Genomic DNA, 14336 nt, shown 5'->3' with positions numbered 1-14336 from the left:
TTCATGTAAAGGAACACTTCTTGGTGCTGATTGTTTGAATTTTTTCATTGTAAAGGAAATAAGTAAAGGTATTCGTATTGTATTTGGAAACAGAAGCAAATTTTTTCTCCATTATTTTTGTACTTAGCCTGAATTAATCTACAGAAGGAGCCTGTGTAGGTGAACTGACCACCCCTTATTTTAAAATATTACTCCTGATATTGTTTCCAAGATTTATATACTAAATCAGCAAAGCTGGTATATTTCTATTTCATGCCCGATGTAATTTTTAACCATTCATGTATGTCGTTCATGTATGTCATGACAAGTTCTTTTATCTATAAATTCATGGATTTATTGCCAAATCACTTCTCTTTACCTTTTGTAGTCACTTCATGTTGCTTTTAGATCGGAAGTTGCAATGTAAATGTGTTGGCGTGTTGAAATCACTCAACTATCTGTTGTAGGCAAAGATATATTTTTTCATTCATTTCTTACTTTGAAGCATGCCATTAAATTGCCATTTTTTCACATGGTTTAGTGGGTCAAGGATTTATACAGCTACCTAGCATACAATAATACTGTGAGCCAGTTGAAAAAATAGTTTTGTACCATTTTAGTTCTAATTTGTTATTGTTTTTCTGATCCACGTACTTACTACCTCTATCTTGTGTTTGTATTTTGTCTCACAAGTTATCAGAACTGACTATTGCAATTATTGAGGCACTCTCATGTGAGCTATTTTTACCTATAATCTGATTTCTCTATTAGATTATTGCTCTCAGCTGACTAATACTGGGTGATACTCCAAACTTATATTTCCCAATGTTACCTGAAGCAGGTAATGACGCAGTTCTGCTTATGGTGGCTGGGAGATGGCTCAAGGGAACAAGATCGATGTCGTCGTCCTCAGCGCGGTGGAGCGTGGCGCCCCTGTTGTCCTCGTCCCTCCATGAGCAGCCCCAAGGTCTAATTTGACTCTATATTATGGGCAGGTAGCAGAGAAGATAAGATACGTGACTTGAAGTTGATATTTGGCATGAGGCATCGACACATGAGGTGATTTATCTTTCTTTTCTAGATTTCCTCATAGATGACCGCTGCAATGTCACTTGTTTATTTGGTATGCAATTCCTAATATCGCCGAATTATTGTCTTCTTTTTCAGTGTCGAGCTTTCTAATTATCTTTGAGCATGGAAGAAGACAAACTGACAAATACAAGTGCCAGGTGAACATTATTCCTAACTGAGCATTGTTTTACTTATTTTCTCCCTCTTTGGATTTTCCTCTTAAATGTTATTTATTTCTCTGTACTGAAGCACTTCTATTATCGAATGCAAAGTTAGTTGATGTAAATGATCTTATTTTCCCCTTTGGGGGCGGACGGTTGATACGTCTCCGACGTATCGATAATTTCTTATGTTCCATGCTACATTATTAATGATATCTACATGTTTTATACACATTATATGTCGTATTTATGCATTTTCCGGCACTAACCTATTAACAAGATGCCGAAGAGCCAGTTGCTATTTTCTGCTGTTTTTGGTTTCAGAAATCCTAGTAAGGAAATATTCTCGGAATTGGACGAAATCAACGCCCAGGGTCCTATTTTTGCACGAAGCTTCCAGAAGACCGAGGGGGAAAGGAAGTGGGGCCACAAGGCGCCGCCACACTAGGGCGGCGCGGCCCTGGCCTTGGCCGCGCGGCCCTAGCGTGTGGGGCCCTCGTGTGGCCCCCTGCGTTGCCCTTCCGCCTACTTAAAGCCTCCATCGCGAAACCCCCAGTACCGAGAGCCACGATACGGAAAACCTTACTGAGACGCCGCCGCCGCCAATCCCATCTCGGGGGATTCAGGAGATCGCCTCCGGCACCCTGTCGGAGAGGGGAATCATCTCCCGGAGGACCCTTCACCGCCATGGTCGCCTCCGGAGTGATGAGTGAGTAGTTCACCCCTGGACTATGGGTCCATAGCAGTAGCTAGATGGTCGTCTTCTCCTTATGTGCTTCATTGTTGGATCTTGTGAGCTGCCTAACATGATCAAGATCATCTATCTGTAATGCTATATGTTGTGTTTGTCGGGATCCGATGGATAGAGAATACTATGTTATGGTGATTATCAATCTATTACCTATGTGTTGTTTATGATCTTGCATGCTCTCCGTTATTAGTAGAGGCTCTGGCCAAGTTTTTGCTCTTAACTCCAAGAGGGAGTATTTATGCTCGATAGTGGGTTCATGCCTCCATTAAATCTGGGACAGTGACAGAAAGTTCTAAGGTTGTGGATGTGCTGTTGCCACTAGGGATAAAACATTGATGCTATGTCCAAGGATGTAGTTATTGATTACATTACGCACCATACTTAATGCAATTGTCTGTTGTTTGCAACTTAATACCGGAAGGGGTTCGGATGATAACCTGAAGGTGGACTTTTTAGGCATAGATGCATGCTGGATAGCGGTCTATGTACTTTGTCGTAATGCCCAATTAAATCTCACTATATTTATCATATCATGTATGTGCATTGTCATGCCCTCTCTATTTGTCAATTGCCCGACTGTAATTTGTTCACCCAACATGCTATTTATCTTATGGGAGAGACACCTCTAGTGAACTGTGGACCCCGGTCCTATTCTTTACATCGCATACAATCTACTGCAATACTTGTTCTTTACTGTTTTCTGCAAACAATCATCTTCCACACAATACGGTTAATCCTTTGTTACAGCAAGCCGGTGAGATTGACAACCTCACTGTTTCGTTGGGGCAAAGTACTTTGGTTGTGTTGTGCAGGTTCCACGTTGGCGCCGGAATCCCTGGTGTTGCGCCGCACTACATCCCGCCGCCATCAACCTTCAACGTGCTTCTTGACTCCTACTGGTTCGATAAACCTTGGTTTCTTACTGAGGGAAACTTGCTGCTGTACGCATCACACCTTCCACTTGGGGTTCCCAACGAGCGTGTGTTTTACGCGTCATCAAGCTAAATTTCTGGCGCCATTGCCGGGGATCGAAGAAAAGCTACACCACAGAGAATTGCCTCCCACGGCAACAGCTCTTTTTCTGGCGCCGTTGCCGGGGAGATCAAGACACGCTGCAAGGGGAGTCTACACAATCCAATCTCTTTACTTTGTTTTTGTCTTGCTTTATTTTATTTACTACTTTGTTTGCTGCACTTAAACAAAACACAAAAAAAATAGTTGCTAGTTTTACTTTATTTACTGTCTTGCTCTCTATATCAAAAACACAAAAAAATTAGTTACTTGCATTTACTTTATCTAGTTTGCTTTATTTACTATTGCTAAAATGAATACCCCTGAAAATACTAAGTTGTGTGACTTCACAACCACAAATAATAATGATTTCCTATGCACACCTATTGCTCCACCTGCTACTACAGCAGAATTCTTTGAAATTAAACCTGCTTTACTGAATCTTGTTATGAGAGAGCAATTTTCTGGTGTTAGTTCTGATGATGCTACTGCCCATCTTAATAATTTTGTTGAACTATGTGAAATGCAAAAGTATAAAGATGTAGATGGTGATATTATAAAATTGAAATTGTTTCCTTTCTCATTAAGAGGAAGAGCTAAAGATTGGTTGCTATCTTTGCCTAAGAATAGTATTGATTCATGGACTAAATGTAAGGATGCTTTTATTGGTAGATATTATCCTCCCGCTAAAATTATATCTTTGAGAAGTAGCATAATGAATTTTAAACAATTAGATAATGAACATGTTGCTCAAGCATGGGAGAGAATGAAATCTTTGGTAAAAAATTGCCCAACCCATGGACTGACTACTTGGATGATCATCCAAACCTTCTATGCAGGACTAAATTTTTCTTCGCGGAACCTATTGGATTCAGCTGCTGGAGGTACCTTTATGTCCATCACTTTGGGGGCGGCTACAAAGCTTCTTGATGATATGATGATAAATTACTCTGAATGGCACACTGAAAGGGTTCCACAAGGTAAGAAGGTAAATTCTGTCAAAGAAACCTCCTCCTTGAGTGATAAGATTGATGTGATTATGTCTATGCTTGTGAATGGTAGATCTAATGTTGATCCTAATAATGTTCTTTTAGCTTCATTGGTTGCTCAAGTAGAAAATGTTGATGTGAATTTCATTAAAAATAATAATTTCAAAAACAATGCTTATAGGAACAATTTGGGTAACAACTATAGGCCATATCCTGCCAGTGGTAATGATTATGGTAATTCTTATGGTAGATATGAGGAAAAGATGCTAGAAATTGAAAGATCCACTAAGAGCTTTATGCAATCACAATATGAGCAAAATCAATTGTTTACTAAAACTATGAATGAACAATCTACCTTGTTGAAAAATATAGGAAATCAACTTGAAAACTTGAATATGGAGATTTCGGGTTTGCAAACTAAAATTTCAAATGCTGAAAACCGAATCTCATACATGTCCGCGTCACAATCCTCTTTAATTAATAAAATGGCTGCTAAACCTGAGGACATTGATAATAAGATTACTACTACAGCAAATGCCATCCAAGTTAGAATTAATGAGAATATAAGATTAATGGCTGAATTGCGTGCTAGGTGGGATAGAGAAGAAAATGAAAAACTAGCTAAAGAGAATAATATAGCTAAAGTTTGGACTATTACCACCACTAGTAATGATAATGATTCACATGTTGCTACACCTCCTACTATCAATGGTAAAATAATTGGTGTTGGCAATGTTTCTACTCCTAGTGCAAAGCGTACAAAACTGCCTGAAATTGCTAAAACTGCTGAAACTGCTTGTGATAAAACTGCTGAAATTTTTTCCAACATTGGGGGTGATGATCCCATTGCTGTAGATCATAATGGTTTGGATTTTGATGATTGCCACATCTCTGAAGTTATAAAGTTCTTACAAAAACTTGCTAAGAGTCCCAACGCTAGTGCTATAAATTTGGCCTTTACAAAACATATTACAAATGCTCTCATCAAAGCTAGAGAAGAGAAACTAAAACTTGAAACTTCTATTCCTAGGAAGTTAGAAGATGGTTGGGAGCCCATCATTAAGATGAGGGTCAATGATTTTGATTGTAATGCTTTATGTGATCTTGGTGCAAGTATTTCTGTTATGCCTAAGAAAGTCTATGATATGCTTGACTTGCCACCATTGAAAAATTGTTATTTGGATGTTAATCTCGCTGATAATGCTAAAAAGAAACCTTTGGGGAGAGTTGATAATGTTCGCATTATGGTTAACAATAACCTTGTCCCCGTTGATTTCGTTGTCTTGGATATTGAATGCAATGCATCTTGTCCCATTATATTGGGAAGACCTTTTCTTCGAACCGTTGGTGCTACTATTGATATGAAGGAAGGTAATATTAAATATCAATTTCCTCTCAAGAAAGGTATGGAACACTTCCCTAGAAAAAGAATGAAGTTACCTTACGATTCTCTTATTAGAACAAATTATGATGTCGATGCTTCATTTCTTGATAATACTTGATATACACTTTCTGCGCCTAGCTGAAAGGCGTTAAAGAAAAGCGCTTATGGGAGACAACCCATGTTTTTACTACAGTACTTTGTTTTATATTTGAGTCTTGGAAGTTGTTTACTACTGTAGCAACCTCTCCTTATCATGTTTTTGTGCCAAGTAAAGTCTCTATGGTAAAGTTGATGCTAGATTTGGATTGCTGCACAGAAACAGCATTGCTGTCTGTCACGAATTCACGCAGAAGTCTCTGTAAAAAAATCAAAAAAATCTGCAAATTGACGTGCGTGATCCTCAGATATGTACGCAACTTTCATTAGTTTTGAGTTTTTCCGTTTGAGCAAGTTAAGTGCCCCTTCCAGGTTCGTCTTTACGGACTGTTCTGTTTTTGACAGATTCTGCCTTTTATTTCGCATTGCCTCTTTTTCTATGTTGGATGAATTTCTTTGATCCATTAATGTCCAGTAGCTTTGTGCAATGTCCAGAAGTGTTAAGAATGATTGTGTCACCTCTGAACATGTGGATTTTTATTGTGCACTAACCCTCTAATGAGTTTGCTTGAAGTTTGGTGTGAAGGAAGTTTTCAAGGGTCGAGAGAGGAGTATGATATACTATGATCAAGAGGAGTGAAAGCTCTAAGCTTGGGGATGCCCCGGTGGTTCACCCCTGCATATTTTAAGAAGACTCAAGCGTCTAAGCTTGGGGATGCCCAAGGCATCCCCTTCTTCATCGACAACATCATCAGGTTCCTCCCCTGAAACTATATTTTTATTCAGTCACATCTTATGTACTTTGCTTGGAGCGTCTGTTTGTTTTTGTTTTTGTTTTTGTTTGAATAAAATGGATCCTAGCATTCATTGTGTGGGAGAGAGACACGCTCCGCTGTTGCATATGGACAAATATGTCCTTAGGCTTTACTCATAGTATTCATGGCGAAGGTTGAATCTTCTTCGTTAAATTGTTATATGGTTGGAATCGGGAAATGCTACATGTAGTAATTCTAAAATGTCTTGAATAATTTGATACTTGGCAATTGTTGTGCTCATGTTTAAGCTCTTGCATCATATACTTTGCACCCATTAATGAAGAAATACATAGAGCTTGCTAAAATTTGGTTTGCATATTTGGTCTCTCTAAAGTCTAGATAATTTCTAGTATTGAGTTTTGAACAACAAGGAAGACGGTGTAGAGTCTTATAATGTTTACAATACGTATTTTATGTGAGTTTTGCTGCACCGTTCATCCTTGTGTTTGTTTCAAATAACCTTGCTAGCCTAAACCTTGTATCGAGAGGGAATACTTCTCATGCATCCAAAATCCTTGAGCCAACCACTATGCCATTTGTGTCCACCATACCTACCTACTACATGGTATTTCTCCGCCATTCCAAAGTAAATTGCTTGAGTGCTACCTTTAAATTTCCATCATTCGCCTTTGCAATATATAGCTCATGGGACAAAATAGCCTAAAAAACTATTGTGGTATTGAATATGTACTTATGCACTTTATTTCTTATTAAGTTGCTTGTTGTGCGATAACCATGTTCCTGGGGACGCCATCAACTTTTTGTTGAATATCATGTGAGTTGATATGCATGTTCGTCTTGTCTGAAGTAAGGGCGGTTTTCACAACCAAATGGTCTGAGTATGCATACTGTTAGAGAAGAACATTGGGCCGCCAACTAAAGCCATGAATCATGGTGGAAGTTTCAGTTTGGACATAAAACCTCAATCTCTTATGAGAATATTAACTGTTGTTGAATGCTTAAGCATTAAAAGAGGAGTCCATTATCTGTTGTCTATGTTGTCCCGGTATGGGTGTCTAAGTTGAAGAATGATCAAAAGCGAGAAATCCATTGCGAACTTTCTCCTTAGACCCTTGTACAGGCGGCATAGAGGTACCCCTTTGTGACACTTGGTTGAAACATATGTTATGCAATGATGATCAGTGTTAACCCAAGCTAATTAGGACAAGGTGCGGGCACTATTAGTACACTATGCATGAGGCTTGCAACTTGTAAGATATAATTTACATGATACATATGCTTTATTACTACCGTTGACAAAATTGTTTCATGTTTTCAAAACCAAAGCTCTAGCACAAATATAGCAATCGATGCTTTCCTCTTTGAAGGACCTTTCTTTTACTTTTATGTTGAGTCAGTTCACCTATTTCTCTCCACCTCAAGAAGCAAACACTTGTGTGAACTGTGCATTGATTCCTACATACTTGCATATTGCACTTGTTATATTACTTTACATTGACAATATCCATGAGATATACATGTTATAAGTTGAAAGCAACCGCTGAAACTTAATCTTCCTTTGTGTTGCTTCAATACCTTTACTTTGATTTATTGCTTTATGAGTTAACTCTTATGCAAGACTTATTGATGCTTGTCTTGAAGTACTATTCATGAAAAGTCTTTGCTTTATGATTCATTTGTTTACTCATGTCATTACCATTGTTTTGATCGCTGCATTCATTACATATGCTTACAATAGTATGATCAAGGTTATGATGGCATGTCACTCCAGAAATTATCTTTGTTATCGTTTACCTGCTCGGGATGAGCAGGAACTAAGCTTGGGGATGCTGATATGTCTCCGACGTATCGATAATTTCTTATGTTCCATGCTACATTATTGATGATATCTACATGTTTTATACACATTATATGTCGTATTTATGCATTTTCTGGCACTAACCTATTAACAAGATGCCGAAGAGCCAGTTGCTGTTTTCTGCTGTTTTTGGTTTCAGAAATCCTAGTAAGGAAATATTCTCGGAATTGGACGAAATCAACGCCCAGGGTCCTATTTTTGCACGAAGCTTCCAGAAGACCGAGGGGGAAAGGAAGTGGGGCCACGAGGCGCCGCCACACTAGGGCGGCGCGGCCCTAGCGTGTGGGGCCCTCGTGTGGCCCCCTGCGTTGCCCTTCCGCCTACTTAAAGCCTCCGTCGCGAAACCCCCAGTACCGAGAGCCACGATACGGAAAACCTTACTGAGACGCCACCGCCGCCAATCCCATCTCGGGGGATTCAGGAGATCGCCTCCGGCACCCTACCGGAGAGGGGAATCATCTCCCGGAGGACCCTTCACCGCCATGGTCGCCTCCGGAGTGATGAGTGAGTAGTTCACCCCTGGACTATGGGTCCATAGCAGTAGCTAGATGGTCGTCTTCTCCTTATGTGCTTCATTGTTGGATCTTGTGAGCTGCCTAACATGATCAAGATCATCTATCTGTAATGCTATATGTTGTGTTTGTCGGGATCCGATGGATAGAGAATACTATGTTATGGTGATTATCAATCTATTACATATGTGTTGTTTATGATCTTGCATGCTCTCCGTTATTAGTAGAGGCTCTGGCCAAGTTTTTGCTCTTAACTCCAAGAGGGAGTATTTATGCTCGATAGTGGGTTCATGCCTCCATTAAATCTGGGACAGTGACAGAAAGTTCTAAGGTTGTGGATGTGCTGTTGCCACTAGGGATAAAACATTGATGCTATGTCCAAGGATGTAGTTATTGATTACATTACGCACCATACTTAATGCAATTGTCTGCTGTTTGCAACTTAATACCGGAAGGGGTTCGGATGATAACCTGAAGGTGGACTTTTTAGGCATAGATGCATGCTGGATAGTGGTCTATGTACTTTGTCGTAATGCCCAATTAAATCTCACTATATTTATCATATCATGTATGTGCATTGTCATGCCCTCTCTATTTGTCAATTGCCCGACTGTAATTTGTTCACCCAACATGCTATTTATCTTATGGGAGAGACACCTCTAGTGAACTGTGACCCCGGTCCTATTCTTTACATCGCATACAATCTACTGCAATACTTGTTCTTTACTGTTTTCTGCAAACAATCATCTTCCACACAATACGGTTAATCCTTTGTTACAGCAAGCCGGTGAGATTGACAACCTCACTGTTTCGTTGGGGCAAAGTACTTTGGTTGTGTTGTGCAGGTTCCACGTTGGCGCCGGAATCCCTGGTGTTGCGCCGCACTACATCCCGCCGCCATCAACCTTCAACGTGCTTCTTGACTCCTACTGGTTCGATAAACCTTGGTTTCTTACTGAGGGAAACTTGCTGCTGTACGCATCACACCTTCCACTTGGGGTTCCCAACGAGCGTGTGTTTTACGCGTCATCAACGGTGTACTACAAAATTGCTCTAGAATATTGCTGGAATAGTTGTTATTGTTATATAAGAAGTGCAGATTCAGCGACATGCAGATGTGGTGCTTCTGTGGTCTAACATGTTTTGGAATCTAATTGTTTCTTCATTGTGGTGTTCTTTAGGTGAGCAACAGTGTTTTAGCAGTCCAATTATGTAGTAGCCTATACAAGTTCTATAGATCAGCAGAAGGTTATGAATTTAATGCTTTGGCATGTTACTGCTAATAGGAAATGCGAGATTTACTTTTCCCAACTTCCTTTGCATCTTCGCATATAACTGAATATGGAGTATTTCTTCTTTCAACGTGCATCAATTAAATTTGCAAGTTAATCAAGTTTTCAAATTTATTCGCAAAAGAAAGTTTTCAAATTGTGGCCAAACAGAGGATAGGCTTGGGTACCTTTCATTTCACTGGTGGACATGATGCACATTCCAGTAGAGCCTATCTACAAATAATTTTAGGCTAATGTTTGTGTTTCCCGTTAATTTCAGGCGCACACGTGATGGTGCTCACATGTGCGGTATTGCAATGGTCAGCGGCAACATTCCATGCCGCGTGCAGATAAAAAATCTCCAGCACCTATCAGTTGGTTCCCTCGAGACCCAGGTATTGTTTATACTACACAACATGAATAAATTTTATCATGGATATGTAGTATATCACATTGTTATTTTGGCAACTCAACCCCATCTCCCCGCTAGGTAATAATCTGTTGCCTATGATCTAGGTTGTTATCATGAATATATTGCTTAGATAAGGCGACCATGATTTTTCCAAACTATTACTAAATATTTTTCTCTGAATAATTGGTTGTTTTTCTTATGAAAATTAGTGTAGACTATATGCTCTAATTTCTACCTTCAACCACAATTGTGGGCGTTGGGCACATCAACACTGACCTTCAACAGCAGTTAGTTAAAATTAATCAATTATATGTACAGTGAGAATCCAATAATTATTTTCTATGGTAATAATTGTTATATTGAGACATCAGAAATGATCTTTATCATACACACTATAGATATTAAAATGTCACTTTACCTGGTTGTTTTCCCTTCTATTACATTACAGATAGTACAGTTATGTATACCAACTTGGACTATTCATCTGTACTGAAACTTATGCTTTTCTATTTCAGAGATTAATTGAGATGGAGTATGAAGGAAGAGTTCATGTTGATCCCTAGAGCTATGAAGTGTTCTCTTTTATTTCCTGGTCAGATTGTTGGATGTCAGATAATATAGCTACTGTATTTCTTTGATTAGGTAAAATTCATCGATTGTTATGCTTGTTTTCCTATAATGAAGTTGATCAAACATATGCCTTTTGCTAACTTATATTTGGTACCAAATTAAAGTTGTGCTTTACTTTCAGCGGTCGTATTTGAGAATATTGCTGTGCTTTACTTTCAGTCATTATAGTTGTTGATCTTCAATATGCTTTGTGGGTTCGCGCATTTCCCCTTTTGTAGGTTGAATAGTTGTACCCTAAATATTTAATTCTCCTACTATTTCAGGGTCAACTCTCTAGAGCAATCAACAATGTCCTACGTTCATGTGTTTCTGCCTTTTTGTTCTCACTTTGGCTGGTCCGTAACAAAACTCAACTCCTAATGATGAGCACTTAAGGTAACCCTTGCCACCATTGAAGAATAAAATAATGAAGATCGATAGTGTTTTCATGCTTTTGATATTGAACATTAATTATTTTACTTTATGCATTTCCTATAAATTTCCTTAATGATCAATGCTAAATCTTTCTCTCTGAAGGCCTGCTTATTAACACCTTTTAAGGATCAACAAATGAGCTCCTGAACTGGCTTTGTGTGGTACTGAACTTGTTCGTCTTCAGATAAGGTGATCTTTTTATGAGTGGTATAAGTAAGTATTATTCCTGCATACTAACATCAAGTCATCAAGTCTATAGAGGAGTTTTTTAATGCTCGTTAGTAAGGACTGATTTGTTGCCAATTTGGTTTAGCACTAGAGGACAAATTACATTATGTTCATATTAGAAAGTATTTTCCTTGAGTATAATTTAATATTGTCCACCGTAATTGTTCATATTAGAAACTGGCCTTATCATCACCTCTGTTTCACCTCTGTTTCACCGGATACTCAGCTCCACAGTGCTAACCGCGATATGCTAGGGAGATGAGGTTCACGCTGGAATTTGCCTCTGAAAGCCATGAAGAAGTCGGTCCAGTTTGGCTCAAGGCCGGTTTCTCTTCTGCTCAAGCAAAGGATGTCATGTTGGTCATGGTTTTTTTATGTTGGATGTGGTCCTCTTGTTCGTTTTGGTTCACACGTTCTTCAGATTGGTTTCCTTTTGGATTGTGTGGGCTGTGGTTGTTCATTTCCTCAATTAGTTTTGCTTATTCTCCTTGCAGCTATGCACCGGCCAATCCACCTCAAACGGCAGGTTTTGGCTTTTGCACAAGAAATCATCAATTTCCTTGGCTAGACACAAAGGTACTTTTTCCTAATATATACTTGAGTTTTGTGTTCTAGATATAGGTACAATCGGGTCAGGTGATACACTATAAGAATATTGTGCCCTACTCCCTCCGTCCACGAGTAAGTGCTTTTTTTTGGAAGTTAAACATTTTTAAAGTTGACTAGATTATTACACAAAAATAACAACATATGCGACATCAAACTACTGTACTATTGAACTACATGTCAAGATGAGCCTAGCCATATTAAATTGGTGCCATAAATGCTACTACTTTTTTCTAGAAAGTTAGTCAAAGTTAATAGAGTTTGACTTAAGATATGTCCTAACATACACTTATTAGTAGACGAAAGGATTACTAGCTAGATTACCATACCATGTACATAGGTGACATTATTGCAATTTACGCTCAAATGAAAGAAATAATTGATCTGAAATTAGATTTCTGCAAGCAAGATAAAACTGTTTTTGATCAATTGATAGACTTTTATATTGTGGCCATCGTCCTCAGCGTCAACAATTAGTCCAACCAAAGATGCAAGATTCCAGGTAGGTGACAAGACCCAACTGCTTCATACCTAAGCAGTTCATCCTTATTGTCTCTGTATTTGCGCACAAAGTACATTTGCTTCCCTTAATTTTCCTCTATTTATTTTTAAAAGCGATTTTGGAGCTAGGTTCAGACCAGCTATACCTGTAACAATGGGTGAGGTGTGGCAATAAAATTATCGCACATTGTGTACATTCATCTAACTACTTATTTTCTTATCACACACACTGAGTATATTTCCTAGCAGGGAACCATTTACATTACATAGCCAGTTCCTAGGCATAAAACCTACTAATGTGAGTCTGCAACTGGCACTTAACCATATCATGCTGAGATCTTGGGCTATTGAACTAGGAACCACTTCCTTCTCTCTGTACCTTGATCATTTCCTTGCATTTTCTAATATAAGCTGCTAACAACTTTTCCCTTTCTTTTTTCTTGCTTTTTAATTGTTTCCTCGACCTTTTACTTTATTCTCACTGTACGATGGTTCACAGCTGTGCTTCTCTTTTGATGCCTTTTCAATTCTACTATTTCAATCCATCACAGTTATTTTAAATTATCCTCTATTTAACTCGAATTATTTCCCAGTTTACTTCACAAAAGTCCTTTTTAGTTGTTTATCTTGCTATGTTTTTTTCATGTAATCTCCCATGATAATTTCTTCCATATTGTTTACATTTCTATGAATCGATTTTGCTTTTAGTTAGATCATGCTATTTAGTTCTTTGTTTTGCATGCTCTATTCCTTAACCCAACTCTAGATCAGTAATCTATTCGGGTTATAAATTAGTACCCAAACCAGTGCTCATCTGTAGAATATATTTCCTTATTTTGTCTACTTGTGTGTGCTACATTTCTCTGTTTTACTGTATGTCACTTTCCCTTCAATGGAATGTTAACAACTTATGTGGATGTTGCTATTGACAATCCTTCTTGCTCGGTTATTTTTGTACTTCTGGAACAAGTAAGCCCTATGTGTTTCCTCACTCGCCGCTTATCCATAATAGATTTTCATGAAACGTCAGTATAACGGTTTTCAAATAGTTTATCAGTGCGATAATCATACTCCTTTTTTTTGCAATGTGTCACAGTCAGTCGTAAGTTCAGTTGTACTTGTGATTAACTAATGGTTTGCTCATGTTTTCATTTGGGGTATACTTGTGCTGCAGGTGTTGAGATGCATAGGTCGGCAAGTCTGTTGGCGTTAAAGGGGTAGGAGGTGCTGTTCAAGTATGATGTTAAACATGAGCATGCTCTGAGGCTGATTGGTTCATACCATCAGGGCATAAACCCGATGGCTAGACTCTCCAGCAATCCCATGAGATGGACATGTGAGCTGCATTTGACCGTTGATTGTTTATCTTTGTCAAAAACCCAAACTGATAACCCTATAACAGTTAATTCATATGGTCAGAGTTAACTTTTCGATGCCTTGAAACTCATGTAATTACTTTAGTTTTGAAAGTGTGCATGACAAGCATGGCACTGCATTATATGTACAGGTAGAATGCTAAGAATTATGGTAGAAAATTAGATTTTAGTAGTTAAGTTAAATTTCATTGAAGTATGCTAACAAGGCGGGCAGAAAATTGTCTCCTATTGCAACACAGTCGTGCAACTTATGTGGATGTTTTTTTTTTCATTTCTTCTTTGCTTCCATTTTGAACGGTCATGTGTGTTT

General features: G+C 38.5%; 1 long non-coding RNA gene across 4 annotated transcripts; it reads left to right on the top strand.

Moving 5' to 3' along the window:
• The first annotated feature begins 1141 nt into the window (after positions 1 to 1141).
• Positions 1142 to 14060, top strand: LOC127295960 (uncharacterized). Of its 4 annotated transcripts, none has more exons than XR_011743719.1 (4): positions 1142 to 1208; positions 10140 to 10254; positions 10787 to 11276; positions 11418 to 14060. It is a non-coding gene; the product is annotated as an uncharacterized lncRNA (long non-coding RNA). The 4 variants fall into 4 exon arrangements; XR_011743720.1 differs by lacking the exon at positions 1142 to 1208 and having other exon boundaries at positions 9628 to 10254; positions 10787 to 10913; positions 11165 to 11276; XR_007848184.1 differs by lacking the exon at positions 1142 to 1208 and having other exon boundaries at positions 9628 to 10254; positions 11798 to 14060.
• The last annotated feature ends 276 nt before the right edge of the window (positions 14061 to 14336 follow it).

This window comes from Lolium perenne, chromosome 4 (genome assembly GCF_019359855.2).
Source record: "Lolium perenne isolate Kyuss_39 chromosome 4, Kyuss_2.0, whole genome shotgun sequence".
NCBI lineage: Eukaryota > Viridiplantae > Streptophyta > Magnoliopsida > Poales > Poaceae > Lolium > Lolium perenne.
This window is presented reverse-complemented; position numbering and strand designations above follow the sequence as displayed.